This window comes from Salvia splendens, chromosome 21 (genome assembly GCF_004379255.2).
Source record: "Salvia splendens isolate huo1 chromosome 21, SspV2, whole genome shotgun sequence".
Taxonomy (NCBI): Eukaryota; Viridiplantae; Streptophyta; class Magnoliopsida; order Lamiales; family Lamiaceae; genus Salvia; species Salvia splendens.
The window spans coordinates 2,549,919-2,567,547 of NC_056052.1; the positions used below are offsets into that span (position 1 = coordinate 2,549,919).

Below are 17,629 nucleotides of genomic sequence, written 5' to 3' on the forward strand. Positions count from 1 at the left end.
TTGACATTTTCTAACAGTTCAAAACAAAGTTTAGAGTTTATACAATATATAGAATTTGCATTTTATCATTATCCAAGTCAATCTCTAAAAGCAAAAATAAGATGAAAATGTGCAAATTATAATACGCAAAGGCTACATATCACAATTGCAATTAATGCATGTGCACAATCAATAATAATTTTCTCGATTCATCATAGATTTAAATTTGTTGGATGTTGACCAATGCCCTTATACCACATTTTAAATCCCATTTTTTGATAAACAAACTATATATTCCAGTAACTCATTTTAAATCCCATTTTTTACAAAAGTAATCGTAGCTAGAACTTATGTCTGCTATATTTTTCCATCTTTTTCTTATATTTATTAAAATAGTTCATAACACAATAATAAGTAATCAAACACTACTTATATGAGTGCATCTTATCATTGATATTATGAACGTAATTTCGTAATCAATATTCCTCATACTTGACTATATACAAACTCTAAATATTGTACAAACTCCAAACTCTGATCTGAACCGTTAAAAAATGCTAACAAATGATAAAATAACAACAACAAAAAATGTCAACATAGTGTCAATGGTTGACGATGTGTTGGCATTTTCTGTTGAAGTTATTTTGTCATCTGTTGACATTTTCTAACAGTTCAAAACAAAGTTTAGAGTTTATACAATATATAGAATTTGCATTTTATCATTATCCAAGTCAATCTCTAAAAGCAAAAATAAGATGAAAATGTGCAAATTATAATACGCAAAGGCTACATATCACAATTGCAATTAATGCATGTGCACAATCAATAATAATTTTCTCGATTCATCATAGATTTAAATTTGTTGGATGTTGACCAATGCCCTTATACCACAACCATATACACATCCATTAATCTGTTCCCCATAACAATGGCAATCTGCCTCATCCATGTGACACCCATTAATCTAATTCACATGCATGCACACACACTCTAATATTATATATGCAGCATATATATTATATGGCTCGACCCTCTAGGCTGGGACCAATTCCCAAGAAAGAAACATATGTAAAAGTAAATTAAAGTGACTATGCATGTCTCACTTGCATGATGACACGTATATATGATGCAGGACCATCATCATCACATCCATTCTCACATCCCAATTTGGCATATGCATCATCTTCATTGGCTTGTTGGCTGTTTCTTAGAGCATCATTAACCCTGATCCGGATTCAGGCCCCAAGTCCCTTCCACGTCATCATTCCCCTAAATTTGAGTCACATGCCACAACTACTCTAACCCTGCAAGCCTCAACCCAGGCCACAACTAATAAATTACACTATTCACAACTTCAACCTATTTTACTCGTAAATGCAATACGCTGAACAATTCAAACTGGGAAAATACATTGTTCAGTCCAAAAAAGAAAATTACAAATCCTAGAAAAAAAATTATTAAGCCCTAGAAAATAAAAATTACAAGTCCTAGAAAAAATATTGAAATAATTTAGAGGATAGAAATGGAGAAATTGGTGGAAGAATGTTGAAGAAATGGGTAAAAATAGGCAAAAAAATAAAAAAAAAAAAGAAATTTTGTTTTGGGGGTTTGCGGCCCATCCCAAAGCAATTAACCCTAGGCCGGACCCCGGGAGCGTTCTCAGGCCGCAACTTCGTCTCCTCCAACGCCATGCCCGGGCCGGGACTCGCTTTTTGCTGCCCGGCCCCAAGCGTTAATGATGCTCTTATATGAGAGATGGAGTCCATTCATTGCATCCAAATTCCACATACTTCATCCATCACTAGCTGACTAGATAACCCATCCAAAATCAACATTACATGCCTTATATACTTGTCATTGCATCATGCTTAGTTAGATTGGCCCCTTCCTAAACAATAGATTCCAATGTTGGAGTATAGAGTCTAATGCTAAGTTTCCCTACTAGGATATATGTTTATTAATGTGACTAGGGTTAGACTATCTATGTTGCTTATAAAAAGAGACTTTTTTCATAATTGAAATGCTTTAAGTGATAAGAGGAGGAGGCGAGCCAAAGTCTAATATATAGAGAATAAACTCAAACCAATTCTTAGCTAGGAATGATTAGTACAACCTAGCCAAAAAGCAAAACATGACAAGTTGACAACTAAAGGAAAGAGCCCCAACCAACACCTATTAACGAACAATTCAAACAACAACAACGCAAAGAAACAACTCACTCACTAATATGACTGCCTAATACGAAATCCATTCCCTAATTCATCCGAAAAACCAACATGACCTCAAAAACGTCACTACGAACGTCAAGCAATGGGTTACATTACAATGTTTTTTTTTCTTGTCATTTTCTTAGATCATTTAAATTTTTGAGAGCTTGTTTAGGAGAGAACATAAATTCATGACACCAACCCCGAGTCCACAAGCCAAGCGGCCAAAAAAGCTTCATTTTTTAAAATCCCGATTTTGATTCAGACCTTGAAAGACCACCTTATTTTGAATATTCCAAATGGACCATGTAATAACGTAGAACAATAACATCCAAATCTTCATGCCAAATCTTGTGAATGGAGGTGCCCCTTTCCAGGAGATGAGACTTGCCTATAGAAACAAACGTCCTTTCATTGCAACTTGCAATCGAAAATTATAGTGAAATTCATGTCTTAACATAGCCCTAGACGTAGATATACACCGTATCGACTAGGTAAACAATTAATGCGTTCATCTCTTTATGCTCAAGATTACTTCAATAATTATGTCATAACGACAAATCTACATATGTGAATGATTGATGGGGCACGCACATGAGGGTAGTGTTGGTGGGAAGAAGCTTGAGGGATATAATTGTGACACCATGCATCAACTTTTATTACTAAATATAGAAGTTAGTTAGGTTGGATCACAAAAGCATACATGCTATAAATTTAGTCTTCCTCAAAAGAGTAGATGTGTATATTATTAGTAGTGGAAGTGTTGAGAAAGTAATTAATGAAGATAGTCTTTTTTTCCATGTTTGCCAATAATTGAAGCAAGGATGTAACAAAGTTAAAATAAGAGTGAAGAAGTGGACTCCATCTTTCCACGTTCAAAAGGCTTAGGTTTTGTCAGATATAATATTGGAGGCATGTTATGGTCCATTTCAAGAATCTATGCTATATGTATGTCTTCTTTTAATTCTTTTTCCCTCCTTATACATTTTTATTATATGTCATATTTTTGTGTCTCTATCCCCTACTATTACATTTAAACATTACCAACTTTATTTTGAATATAGTATAATGAAATATTGCACTATTTCAAGTCAAAATCAGATTCTATAATGTTCATGTGCGTGTGTTTTAGTATAACTTTATTTTTGACTCCCAATATCATCCCCACACTTCCACAATAAATCAAATTCGGTGAGACTTATTTTTCTTGGATCTTTATTTTTTCAAAAGAAGAAAATGGAAAGAGACGACCTCAAAGTTGAGTGGGTTTCAACTCCTTATTCGACCATTTGTTTGTCCAAGATTCTTTACAGATAGATATGTGGGTGACTTTTTTCCTTTCAAAATTTAACCAAAATAAAATTTAAAGGTAGCAATTCCTCTTCAAGCTGCCTAGCTCTAAAGAACTTTTGTTAAAGAGAAATATACAAAATGGGACTAAGTTTAATTAATAGATTCGTTGTGTGTGGGATTTCCCAAATCAAGGTACTTGTAATCATATTTGGGAGCAATCAATTTAAAACCCCATTAATTATTTATCATGCCTAGTGGTGTAGCATTGATTAAAATAGTCTACCTTTGGTTCCTAGCTATTGGGTACTTTATTAAAAAATCAAATGACAGTTAGTACAAAATCATTAATTTTCCTATATTTGTAGTATTATTAGTTAGTTATGTTTAGGTTAGGGGTGAGAAATTATACCGAAATACCGGAATTATCGTACCGAAAAATACTGAAAATACCGATTTTTCGGTATACCGCAGTTTCCGGTACGGTATGATACCGTAACGCAGTGTTTCGGTACGGTAACGGTATCAATTTTTCTATACCGCGGTATACCGAATCCACGGTATACCGGTATACCGATAGATTTTATATATATATATATATATATATATATATTAATATTAAATATGTTATAATATATATTACATTTATATATATTATATTAAAAAATTAAAAATAGAATTATCTAAAATTTAAAAAAATTTAAATGTAATATTTTGGATATATATTATATTATATTTAAAAAAATGTATATTACATTTATATATATATATATATATATATATATATTAAATAAAATATAAAAAAATTAAATATATATATATATATTATTTATAAATATTTTGGATACAATAGGTTTTTTCGGTATACCGATACGATACCGCATACCGTTATTACGGTATAGTAACGGTATCAAAAATTATCATACCGAATTTCCGGTATACCGGAAATTCGGTATGGTATCGGTATGAAATTTTGACATACAGTAATTTTCGATATGGTATGCGGTATGGCACGGTCGGTATGGTATACCGTACCGACCCTCCCCTAGTTTAGGTTAATATGTGTACAATAATTGCATAATGCCAATATATTTCTGTGGGTAGCATGTCCTTTGCTAGAGTCAAGATAGGAGTTTCAAATATATAGCCAATAATGATCTTTCCCAAAAGTGCAACAAATAATTATCATCTATGCCTAGTAAAGGAACAATAATAGTTACTGTGAAGTAATTAATATTTTCTAAATCTTAATAATTGATAATTAGCTAGCTTGATTGTGTCTGGTCTATATATATCCTATAAACTAAGTGGGCTTTTCATGGATATGTAGAGAAGATAATCACAATGCGCTATATAAAAAAGTAGAAGAGGAAGATGGTATAATTAACATATAGTATAAATATTTACTTGAATATTCAAAATTCAAATTACTAATAACCAACTGCAGCATTGTAACTGAGAAGAATAATTTCCCATAAAAAAGTGATAAATTGATTAAGACTTGTGGTGTACATATTAGTAGATAGGAAAAAAGGAAAAGAGTTTTCCCTCTTTGCATATATAACAAATCCATAAGTTTTGTATATTTGAACTTAATTAGTTTTGATCAATATCAGTGAAATTAGATTTCTTTATTATTTTGCATTTGTTGCCACTTTTATTTCTCTTTTACTATCATTTCTTTAGCTGCTGGAAAATGAACGAAATAATGAAAAAATGGTAAGAAGGGAAATAAAGGAGAAATGAGAACAAAAATAAATGAAAAGACAAACATAATTAATTTAATTCGAACGTTTTAATTTATACATATATTATGAAGTTTAATGTTATAGTCCATAATCAAACGGAGTGCATAAGGTAGTCCACATCAATTTGAATTAAAAAGACTCCATTAATATTAAAATACACAAAACATTAAATAAACCAGCATTATAACTTTATTAATCTTCGTTTAATGTCACATCGCAATAGATGAGACCACGACTCGAGCATGTTCCATGCATAACTGTCTTTATTTAATTGGAATAACATATCGAATGACTAATATAACTATCGCTTTCAAATAATATATAATAATCTAATATACATAATATATTTATATATAGATGTGTATATTTTAATAATATTAGAATATTCAAAAAGCTAATACTAGTATATAATGGTCGGCAGCTATCAAATATTTAATTACAGTTCTTCCTAGTTTATATTCATAGCCATCAATGTCAGATATCATAGATTTTCTGTTAATTGTGACAAAATGCCAATTGATAAAATATATTTCCTCTGATTAATAAGTCATTTAATCAGAGAATTCAAATTAATGACCTAAACAAAATCGCGTTTATTGAGTCATTTTTACGTTTTACCAATTCATAATACAAAAATTACACTTTCTATATTTGAACACGTCGATGCAAAATGCGCTTTTGATATGGTACAAAACGCTTTATGCAAATTTTTTTGTTATGTTGCTGTTTATATTCCGAGTTGTTTTTATCAAAATATGAAGACACTGTTTTTACTTGAACCTTTTTACCAAATAAAAATATTTTCTATCAAACATTAATCAAGAAGAAATGTAGAAATTTGTCATTGCACATACTTTGTAGATAAACAAGAAGAAAAATAGTAAATTGCCATTGCACATACTTAATTACAAAGAAAAAGTTGTACAAGGGCATAGTTCAGCTAAATGGGGGGCTAATTTTTTTCCTAGCCCTCACATTTTAACTTTCTTATCTAATTTTTACTTAAAACTTAAAAGCATATAAAGCTACTAAATACGTACATTTATAAATACGTCATATATTGCTTCTCATAATTAACATCTATTAACAATTAGTTCTCAAATTGGCATAGGCATTTTCATCCCTTGAAGTCTTGCTTTCAACATGAATTGCTTTCTCAGTGATAATCTTTTCCAGTCAACCAAACGTCGTAGAAATGCCATGACCTACAAAATAATCAAATAAAATAAAGTACAATATTAGTATCATTAATTACATTCACAATAAATATTAAATACCTCGAAAAATGATTACCTCAGATGGTTCTTCCAAAGAATAAGATGCATTTGTGTCTTTTGGAATCTTTGAAACAAGAATTCCAGATCCTTGGCCCCTTTCTCTTAGAACCTGATTCCAAAATTGGAAATTAATTAGTACTATTAATAAATTAATTAATCATGGGATTAATGATGTTTAAGTTTTTAATCAGTACCTTAAACGCATCTTCGTCAGTTCGATCATCTCCAATGTAGATAGGATATACATCAGCACAATTAGCATATCCTATTGGAATGAGAGAAGCCACAATTAAAGTTAATTAGCTAGAGATTGCACTAATTAATAGTAATGCTTAATTAATTAGTATTCATATTAATATTACACCAATGAATTTCAATAACTTAAGATCATGTTGTAAGGGTCCATTTCACAGGTTAGGACCACCTAGGGCCCAAAAATAAAAGGTGGTATCAAATTTAATTTTAATTAATGAGTAAACAATTGGTAACTATTTTATAAAAATAAATTAAATAAAATAAAATAACAACTCACCAAGTGACTCTAACAGAAACTCAAGAGCCTTTCCTTTGTTCCATTTGCTAGGAGGACGAATTTCGAAAACCTAAATTTAATCAAACACCAACTAATCAAATTGAATTCATCAAGTAGAACATAATTCTTGCAAAAAAAAAAATCAAAAAATTGTGATCTATCTCACAGTTTTAAAATTCAATCTGAAAAACAATAAATTCTGGATTTGTTCAACACTGAAAAAATTCCAACAATAAATATAAATTTCAAAACTTTTCCGACTGATTTTTACCGTTGCAAGACACTCCTAAATTCGACTGAATTTCGTAATTTTTCCGGTTTAACTAAAAGAACACACACCTTTCTTCCCTGGGTCAATACAAGGTCAGGGTAGGCCTCCATCACTGATCCAACTTTTGTAGCAAGTTCAACCCATTTCTGTAAATTTTCATGTAAAATTCAGTTCCAATTAAATATTATAGAAAATAGGAAAAGTAAATTAATTAGACAAAACATTAATTACCTTCTCATCTACACGTCGGAAATGTACAGAGAGACAAAATTTGTTATTATCCACCGTAGAACCTGGTGTATCTTTTGTCACTTCCAATAGTGCTTTGTAAACCTGAGAATTAGATTCCAAATTTAATTTCACCACTCTTTAATTATGAATTAATTGAACCCAAACAAACTGAAATAACTCACCTCGTCCATCATGGGAAGGTATTGAGTTGCAGGTTGGTAAAGAACAGCCTCACCACCCTATTAACCAATCAATATCATATCATGTTTCCAACACTTTTTTATATCAGAAAATTGTCATAAATTATGCAAATTCTCAATAAATTTAAATTTGATCGCAAGAAATCACATGTGGACGGCACCACCAATTTTGAGACGAACTAGAATTTGAACAAAATTCATAATTTGGCTTTTTTGAGAAAAAGAGAGCTTACTTTAGTGTGTTTGGAACTTTTTGATGGGCCTTTTATGTCCATGCCATGGCTGCCTGCATAGTACAGCTCTGCCAGTCTCACAAAACTATACACCTGTTTTCAGACAAAATAACCCCAAAATCATAATCCAATTCATATTTTTTTTGCAAAAAAAAAAAAAAAAAACATACCTGGTCTAAGCCTCTCCCACTCACTATAGCAGTGGGTAGCCACTTTCCTCACCGTCTCCCTCATCTGCAAATTCAGAAAATAGAACTCGTGGGATCAGAACTACTACTGGACGTGGAGTCCAAAAAACCGAATTTAATAGAATTAGTACTACAAAATTCATGAAAAACTGAATTTAATGGAATTAGCAGTAACCGCATTGGACATGAAGGCTTGATTTGCATCTTCAACGATGGGAGAGAGCGTGCCATCATAGTCAAGAAACATCACAATCTGCTTTCCCTTTGCATCATTCATGATTTGGTCGAACGTGTCCATAGCCGATGGAAGCTGCATCTGCTCCAATTTCAACAAAAAATTAGTAAAAATTAAATTTATGTTATGTCATGTATGTATGGGTAATGGTATGATGAAGTTACATTGCGATGGTCGGAGAGAGAGTGGGATTTGATGTGAGTGGGAGATAAAGCTCTCATGGAATCCACCCACGCGTTGATTCTGGCGGCGCTGTTGATGTCGAGATTCTGCACCAGCTTCTTCTGCGAGATGCTGATGTAGGTCCCCGGCACGGCCGGCGGCTTCTGCGCCGCCGCCGGGAAAATCGACGGCCCCGCCACCGCCGCCGTTATTGCGTCGGACACCACCACATTTTGGTTTGCCATCTCCAACAATTCCTTGGGTTTTTCAATTAAGAGAGAATTGAGAATTGAGATTGTGAGGGAGGGTTTGAGGTTGATTTTGGGGGTGGGTGATTTATATAGGTGCAATTCGACACAAGGCGACAAAAACTAATGGGGGCCCACATGGGGGGGAGTTCGGGGGAGGCCATGGTCGAGTTGTGGGGCCCGCGTAGAGGCGCCGTCAAGGGCAGAACACCACCGCCAGCTCGTGCAGCTCGACACGTGCGGAGGGGGAGATGGCCCATGGCATCGTAGTAGGCTCGCGCCGCGTCGTAGGAAAACCACTAACAGAATAATAAGGTTCTGTTTGGCCGACTGCTAATTACAGTTTTCCGAGATTGGGAAAATGATGTATCTGGACATTGTGAATTAATTAGTTTTTTTCTCTTTATGGTATTTCGTCAGGGTTTCATCTTTTTCTTAATGGTATTTGTTTTGTTTTGTTTCGTGTTTTAATGTTATTACTCCATTCTCCTTTGGAAATATGCGCAATTCATTTTTCTATCTATTCCTTAAAAATATAAGTTTTACTCTCTTCCTTCCGTGTAGCTAACTGAGTTAAGTAAATACTTCATCCGTCCGTCATTAGGAGTTTCATTTATGGACAGCACGAGTTTGAAGAAATGTTAAGAAAAGTGGATGGAAAAAAGTTAGTGAAAAAAGTTAAGTTTAAAAGTTAGTTTTAAATGAAATGTGAGTTGAATGAGTTAGTGAAGGTGTGATCCTATTACCATTTATGGTAAAAGTGAATCGAAACTCTATTCACGGACGAACTAAAATGGAAAAATGAGACTTCTATTCGCGGACAGAGGAAGTAGATAATAAAGTAGGAAAAAAAGGTAGAAAAAATGAATAGAGAATAAAATAAGAGATGGTGAAGTCAAAAAGAAGAAAGGTTGTTATTCTTTACTAAAAAAAGAGAAATGACGCCGCTACAATGAAACAATTCGAAAATGAATACGACTCAACAACAAAGAGATGGAGGGAGTATAATTTTTGGATACCTTTTTTTTGTTCTCTCATACTTTATCTTTTATGAATCCTACCCTTCATTATAGCATTTCAACTAGTTATTCTTATTCTTTTTTATTTTACCGATTAGGTTTACAATATGTGCAGTTCCCATATGACCTATTTCTATGGGACGAAAAGAGTAATTTTTTTTATTCGTTTCTCTATTTTCTCATTTTTCCCTCTCATTTGCCATTCTTGTTCCTCCTCATTTATTTAATTGGACGAATTGCTACAAAGCGATGAATTTTGGTCAAATCTCAGTTTGCACTGCAATTTTATAAATGGGTTGTAAAATAATACTTCTTACGTTTCATGCTAATAGATGCATTTCTTTTTGACACGTAGATTAAGAAATAAATATTTAAAATGTGAAGTGTAGTGAATAAAGTAAGAGATATGAAGATAGAATAAACTAAGAGGGATAAAGTATGAGAGAGAGTAGTGTTTTTTGCCAAATATAGTAATGATTCTATTATGCTGGAACGCCCTAAAAAAGAATACAATTCTATTAACATGTAACGGAGGGAAGACTTTATTTATTAACGAAGAATAGTCTCATTTTTCTATTTTAGGTTGTTCACAAAAAATAGTCTTATTCCAAAAAATAAAAACTTTATATCTCATACTTTACCCACTTTTCCACATCTCTTTTATATCTTACCCGCTATTTTCTTATTAAAATATGTTCGTCCATCTATAAGCTTATTTTTTTTATGGACGGAGGGAGTAAAATTTAATGTATCTATCCTGTATGAGAGAAAGCTCGTTCTTTTTATAGGAATAGAGATGCATATACTGATAATATTCCTTCAATTTTGTTTACTACTTTTTGCCTTCATGTAAATCTTTACATGGAAAGAAATTTAGTCCAACACTGCAATAAAAGTTATTCATAAGCTATAGTCAAAAGGGAAATTTCGGTTTTCGTGATAAGAAGATTTGGGCTAAAATCTTCTTGTCGAAAGTCATTTCTTCTACATGATGGCACCTATTTTTTCATCAAATTGTATTTAATACACTACTTAATTTTAAATAATCTTAAGGAGATATTTTAAGAGTGTATGCATTATTAATAAAATTTGCATTCCATCAATCAATTAAAGTATCTATTAATGACCAATTAAGTTGAGTCAATATCTATTATCATAGATTAGATGGTATATTTTATAGATTTGATAATATTCAATTTCATTCAAAAATTCTGTAGGCCTGTTATAGGAAACTCCTTTCTTTTATGGAAATAAAGTTCGTATAAAGTTATCGTCACTCAATTGTATAATACTTCATTCATCTTCTCTTCCATTTCGGTCCGTCCGGCAAAAAAGTCTCATACAAAAATAAAAAATTTCTTCTAATTCATTATCCCTGTTAAAATCCACTTTTTCCCACTCCCATTTATCCACTTTTCTCTTTTTCTATATTTTTCTAAAAAAGAGTAATGAAAGTCCGAAAGAGTGCAAAAATACTTCAAAAGAGATTAGCTTCTGTATCCGGAAATCTTTGATGATATTTTCTTTCATTTTTTGGATATAGAAGCAAAATAGTCAAATTATTAATTGCAGTGTGCAAAAGTTCAACAGATCAACCAATAAATACAATCCCTATTGTGAATAATTTTTTTGAAATAAATATAACTTATATTAAAATATTATTAGTAGAAAATATGGTCTGTGTTATTAAATACAGAATTAAAAAGCAAATATTTTTTTTAACATAGAGAAAATGTCAAAAATTGAAGTCTGGTTGTTTGGATTAACAATTTCTAAATGAAAATTTTCCTATTTTTTCAAAATGTTTTTAATGTACCATGTATCATTAAAAATGAAATATTTTCCTTTTTGAGTTCTTCCATTAAAAATAAAAAAAATTTAAAATAAAAATAAAATCATTTCTACTTTTTTTAAAATCTATTTTCCTTTATTCCCCTTCATTAATTAATGAAAAAATACTACACAAAATCGCGCGCCAAAACGTAAATATTTCCTATTTAATGGGATGAAAAGAGTACTTGGGTTCTATGCCACATCTTACTCCGCACAAACTACTCTATATGTGTCTTTCAAAAAGTTTTACTATTATGTGTCAAACAAAAAACAAAAGAATGAATACATGAGTATAACTTTACTTAGAGTTGGCCCTTATATTTTATAAATTTGGATGAGTATATGAAGAGTTGATTTCGAATTTAATCTACTAACGGAAATTTTATTTACTGCTCCCTCCGTTCCTCAATAAATGTCCATTTTGGTTTCGACACGAGTTTTAAGAAATGTAAAGGAGAGTGCGTTGAAAAAGTTAGTGGAAGATTAGTCTCACTTCTATACATTAGTTTTATAATAAAATGTGAGTGAAAAGAGTTAGTGGAATGATGCATACTTAACATTTATAGTAAAGAGTGAGAGAGGACAATTAATGGAAGACGGGGGGTGTATACCGTATGGAGTACTACTCCCCGTTCCAATTATATCCAGTCGTATTTATGGGCATCTTAACAAAATTGAGTCATTTTCTTTTTCGACAAAAAAAAAGAAAAAAACCATCTATTCACTTTTACCTTATTCCATCATTTACTTTACTCTCTCCTATCTCTCCTACTTTTTTTTCTCAACTCTATTATATTTTATTTCATTTAACAGAATTTTTTAATATTAGTGTCTAAAAACTTTTGGTTCAACAAAGTCTGTTGATATTTTGTTTTGTAGTAGGACTGATTACCATTTTGGTCTGTTAGTCAAAAATCAAACACAGACAGAAAGAGTCAGATTGGCAGTGACTCAGAGTCAGATTGGCAGTGATAATGCTTCACATTTATTTGTCCTATTTTCACCAATTATTTTTCTCTTTTTTTTATATATTCGGAGTTGGTATTTAAATAGGCTCATATTCTCAACCTATTTGAATAATGATTAAAATATATCTCAGCAATTAAGTTTTCATTCATCGTCTTTTTGAGGGATTTTTGGCTCATGCGGTGACTCTTGACCAAAAATATTAGGTGAACCACGTGCATATGGTTTGACTTATTTCTCGTAAATGTTACATCCAAATTTTTTAGTTCATTTCGGTGCAATTAATAAGAGTGATTAAGTAAAAGATTTTTTTTGAGTACTATAATTATTTCTTTTTAGATTATTTAATCTTAAAAATAAAGATGAGAAAGAAGCGATAAAAAAATTTAAGAAACTTGATAAAAATAGTCCTGTAAGGCTCCATGGTATTTTGACCAAAACAGTCTAAAAAGTGAAAATGCATTTTAATATTAAGTCAAAATTCAAAAATGTGTAACAATATTTTTAAAGAATAAAAACCATAAATAATATTAAAGTATCAAACTTTAGATACTAAAAATATATTTCACCCACGAAGGATGAACAAAATTAGGGCTCACAAACAGTAGGCAACGGATTTTGGTTGTTTAATTAAAACCTCAGAGCATCCACAATATTGTTAAAATAATTAAATCTCATGTAAAATACATGTAACAGTTCTGTGACATTTTTAGAGATTCCGATAAAGATCGATTAATTTTATCATCTTTGGAGGTCATGCAATTTTGAAGAGACATAAAAATTAATATCACAATTCTTCTTTTAATTTGAGGAACTCTTACTTTGAGTTAGGTATATGATACATCAATTAATACAATAAATTAAACATTCAAATGATAATTTATTCAAATAAATTCAAAATTAACCTAAATTATTTTTTTATCAGCTCATTCTATTAAATATAATAAACATAATAACACATAACACCGAAAGAAGATTGAAAATACGATATCGGGAATATATTTCAACAGAGCACATTTGAAAGAATTTGTATTAACTCACACCATTTAGTATATGATTATTTGTGTAATGTCATATTCCAAATATACAAAGTAATTAAAAATTTTGTTTTATTCTTCGTCCCACTTCATAAAATTTTAATTAAAAATATGTGCAGCTGAAAATGAATCAAATCGTTTAATTAGTGTTTAATTCATTGTATGCTATCTTATTTTATATATTACTTAAATTGAAGGATGAATAAATAGGATACTGATCAGTCATTCTTAATTCTTATAGAGAAATCAATGTCTAATTTAAATTACTAATTAAACGCATCTACACTATTTATTTAGCTAAATATAATGAAATAAAAGGTCCAATTTAAATTTCAATTTGGATTTATATTGAAGTAGATCGACATAAAAAAATTTAATTATCCCTAAATATTTGATCCATAGATCTTTATATTGGCCTAAACCGGAGGCAAATTCAGAAACACAGAATCTTGGAAACTACTGGCTTTGGTCGGGGAGAACCTTAAAATAGAACTACTGCAAAAAGTATTTTATTTGAAATTAAGGGAAAAAAGAATGAATTGAATCAAAGTACCATAAAGTAACATATTTTTATTGAAAAGTGACACCGTCTTCTACGCCATAATCATCGCCCATTCTTAATTCTTATAGAGAAATCAATGTCTAATTTAAATTACTAATTAAACGCATCTACACTATTTATTTAGCTAAATATAATGAAATAAAAGGTCCAATTTAAATTTCAATTTGGATTTATATTGAAGTAGATCGACATAAAAAAATTTAATTATCCCTAAATATTTGATCCATAGATCTTTATATTGGCCTAAACCGGAGGCAAATTCAGAAACACAGAATCTTGGAAACTACTGGCTTTGGTCGGGGAGAACCTTAAAATAGAACTACTGCAAAAAGTATTTTATTTGAAATTAAGGGAAAAAAGAATGAATTGAATCAAAGTACCATAAAGTAACATATTTTTATTGAAAAGTGACACCGTCTTCTACGCCATAATCATCGCCCATTCTTAATTCTTATAGAGAAATCAATGTCTAATTTAAATTACTAATTAAACGCATCTACACTATTTATTTAGCTAAATATAATGAAATAAAAGGTCCAATTTAAATTTCAATTTGGATTTATATTGAAGTAGATCGACATAAAAAAATTTAATTATCCCTAAATATTTGATCCATAGATCTTTATATTGGCCTAAACCGGAGGCAAATTCAGAAACACAGAATCTTGGAAACTACTGGCTTTGGTCGGGGAGAACCTTAAAATAGAACTACTGCAAAAAGTATTTTATTTGAAATTAAGGGAAAAAAGAATGAATTGAATCAAAGTACCATAAAGTAACATATTTTTATTGAAAAGTGACACCGTCTTCTACGCCATAATCATCGCCCATTTACAAAGAATAATATGATTTGATTAATGCTTAAGTATTTATATTATTTTATCTCTTTTTATGTACTTTAAGAATGGAATGATGATTTAACTTTAATATCGGGAAAATAGTTAGGAGTATAAGAATAGAATGAAGATATTAGAAAAAATATTTTTTAGTTGAATAGAATGCTTCCCAAAAAGTTAAGTTGAAGAACATTTCATAGTATAATATTTTTAAGAAAGCACAAACGGCTAATGCATTTTGGTGCACGTACATTAATCCTAATTAGATTATGATTAAACTTGAACAATTTAAATTGAAAATTGATGAATTCTAATTAGATTTAATTAATCAATACACCATGCATATGTATCCAGATGTAAACAAGTTCTTGTCATTTCTAAAACCATTTTTTACCATGAATTATAATATACGGTTGTTGAAACTTTATTTTAAGTCGTATATTAATTTAATTATGGTTTGAATTTTGTATTCAGAAATAGCTAATATGTGATAATTATTAGAGAATTAAATATCTTTATAATTTAATACAATAACTATACTTTTAAAATGAAATTTGTCAACAATTAGTTATTGAGTTAATATAAAAAATGAAACAAATGTTAAAAATTAAAATAACACATGAATTGTGTGATTATGATTTAATGTCTAATTAAGCTCTTTATAGGATTTAGAGCATGGTTGGAGATGCTAACATTATTTTATTTGAGTGACTCTTTATTATTTATGGGACAGAATATGCTTCTATTTGTGATTTTATTCTTGATTCTTGGTTGATTAGATCTAACTTTAATGAAACTTACTCTAATTCAGAGAAGTGAAGAATATTGCATCTTAATATATGGTAGAAAATGTTCAATTTTTTTTAAGACCACTTGCATATTTGATATTATTCTGTATTAGTATATTATGTCACACAAAAGGCCCCATATATATGTACTCAAGATGTATTGCAAAAGGTGACATTTGAAACTAAAAAACTTCTTCTTTTTTATGTATTTCTTTTGTAAAAAAAATGCGAAATTAGAAAATAGTAAATCCATCACTCTTACTCGACATTTTTAAGGATAACCCGACCTTAAATAATCAGAATCCTACGAAAGAATTGAATTTCTATTTATGATCCCCATTTTGTCAATGAAATCTTTATGGAAAACATTAAAATATACTTAGAGTCAAAAGTCATTTCGTATCCCGTGTATATATATTGTATTACTACTAATTTATAGTTGCAGCTCAAATTATTTGACTATATATACTTTGTAGCTCGAATCCGACGCCAATTCAATATAATTAATTTTATACTTGACTTTCAACTTGACTTGTATAAGTGTATAACTAATTGAATAAGACTAGCTCGAGCTCAATTCAATACGCTACATCATTAAATTCAAACGTATTAACTCATTCATGTACAAAATTGTACATTTGAGTTCAAATCGGTTAAAAGATATACTCCCTCCATCCTACTATAAGTGGAACATTTCAAATTCGGTACTGTATTTTATACAGTGTTGTTTTGTGGGTAACGTAAAGAGAATAAAGTAACAGAGAGTGGTGTTTCCATATTTAGAAATTTGTCATTTAGAGTGTGACATCCCAAAAATGAAAATACGTCACTTAGAATGAGCCGGGGGAAGTATAAAACAATTCAAACTCTAAAATTGAGGTATTATAAAAAATGTTCGGCGAGTACCAAAGTGATTGCCAAACACGAACAAGGTCCAGTCAAATTGCGTTACATAGCTCTTGTGTGCTCACTAATCATCGCTCGAAAAAATTAGCGAGCACAATAGAATTGTGCTCTAAAAATATAAAATAAGTACAATTAATCACATCTTAGATTAGATCATAAAAAATCCCATGCCTCTGATTATGTAGCACAATGTGAACATATGAAATGAAGAAATAAGTAAAATAAACCTAGTACTCATAGGAGTAACACCTACATTGGATGTTCGAACCCTCGAACTCCACACGTGTGATTTCACATGCTTGCTTCGAGGAATATATTTGGGACACGTGCTGAGTTTTGATAGGGCCCACTTGTTCAGACAAAGCTAATTAGCTTTTTGGTCGGTTCATGAATTAATTACTAACGCTTTTATTGTGGTTTAAGAATTTTGTTGGTGAATCGATGTTTTAATTATTCTTTAAAGATCCTAGAATAATTTGCTTTTTTAACGTGCTACGTTTCGGGTTAAATAGTTATATCTCAACCTTTTACATTATTTTTAAATCTATATAAATTTTATAAAAATGCTATAAATCAATTACTGGATTTAATTTTATTTGTATATTCTCCCATTTGTCATTTTTCAAAGTAAAAAAAGTCAGCCTACCTCATTTTACAGAAGCCTATGGCATTCCATGTAACCAATGTGAAATTCAAATTAGAAACTGAATTGAGTGATGGATTTGATAAAAATTTGAAAGATTTGGTATAAAATTGATGTTAAACTAAGATTGAGATATATTTAAAAATATTACAAAAAAGATGGATAAAAACTTAAATTTACCCTTAGTTTTAAGTGATTTTTTCTTTTAGATATAAGGTTAAATTCTAATAATGGAATA

The 17,629-nt window shown here is 30.4% G+C and overlaps 1 pseudogene; it reads right to left on the reverse strand.

Moving 5' to 3' along the window:
• Positions 1 to 6,086: 6,086 nt before the first annotated feature.
• Positions 6,087 to 8,847, reverse strand: LOC121783197 (annotated as a pseudogene).
• Positions 8,848 to 17,629: the final 8,782 nt, after the last annotated feature.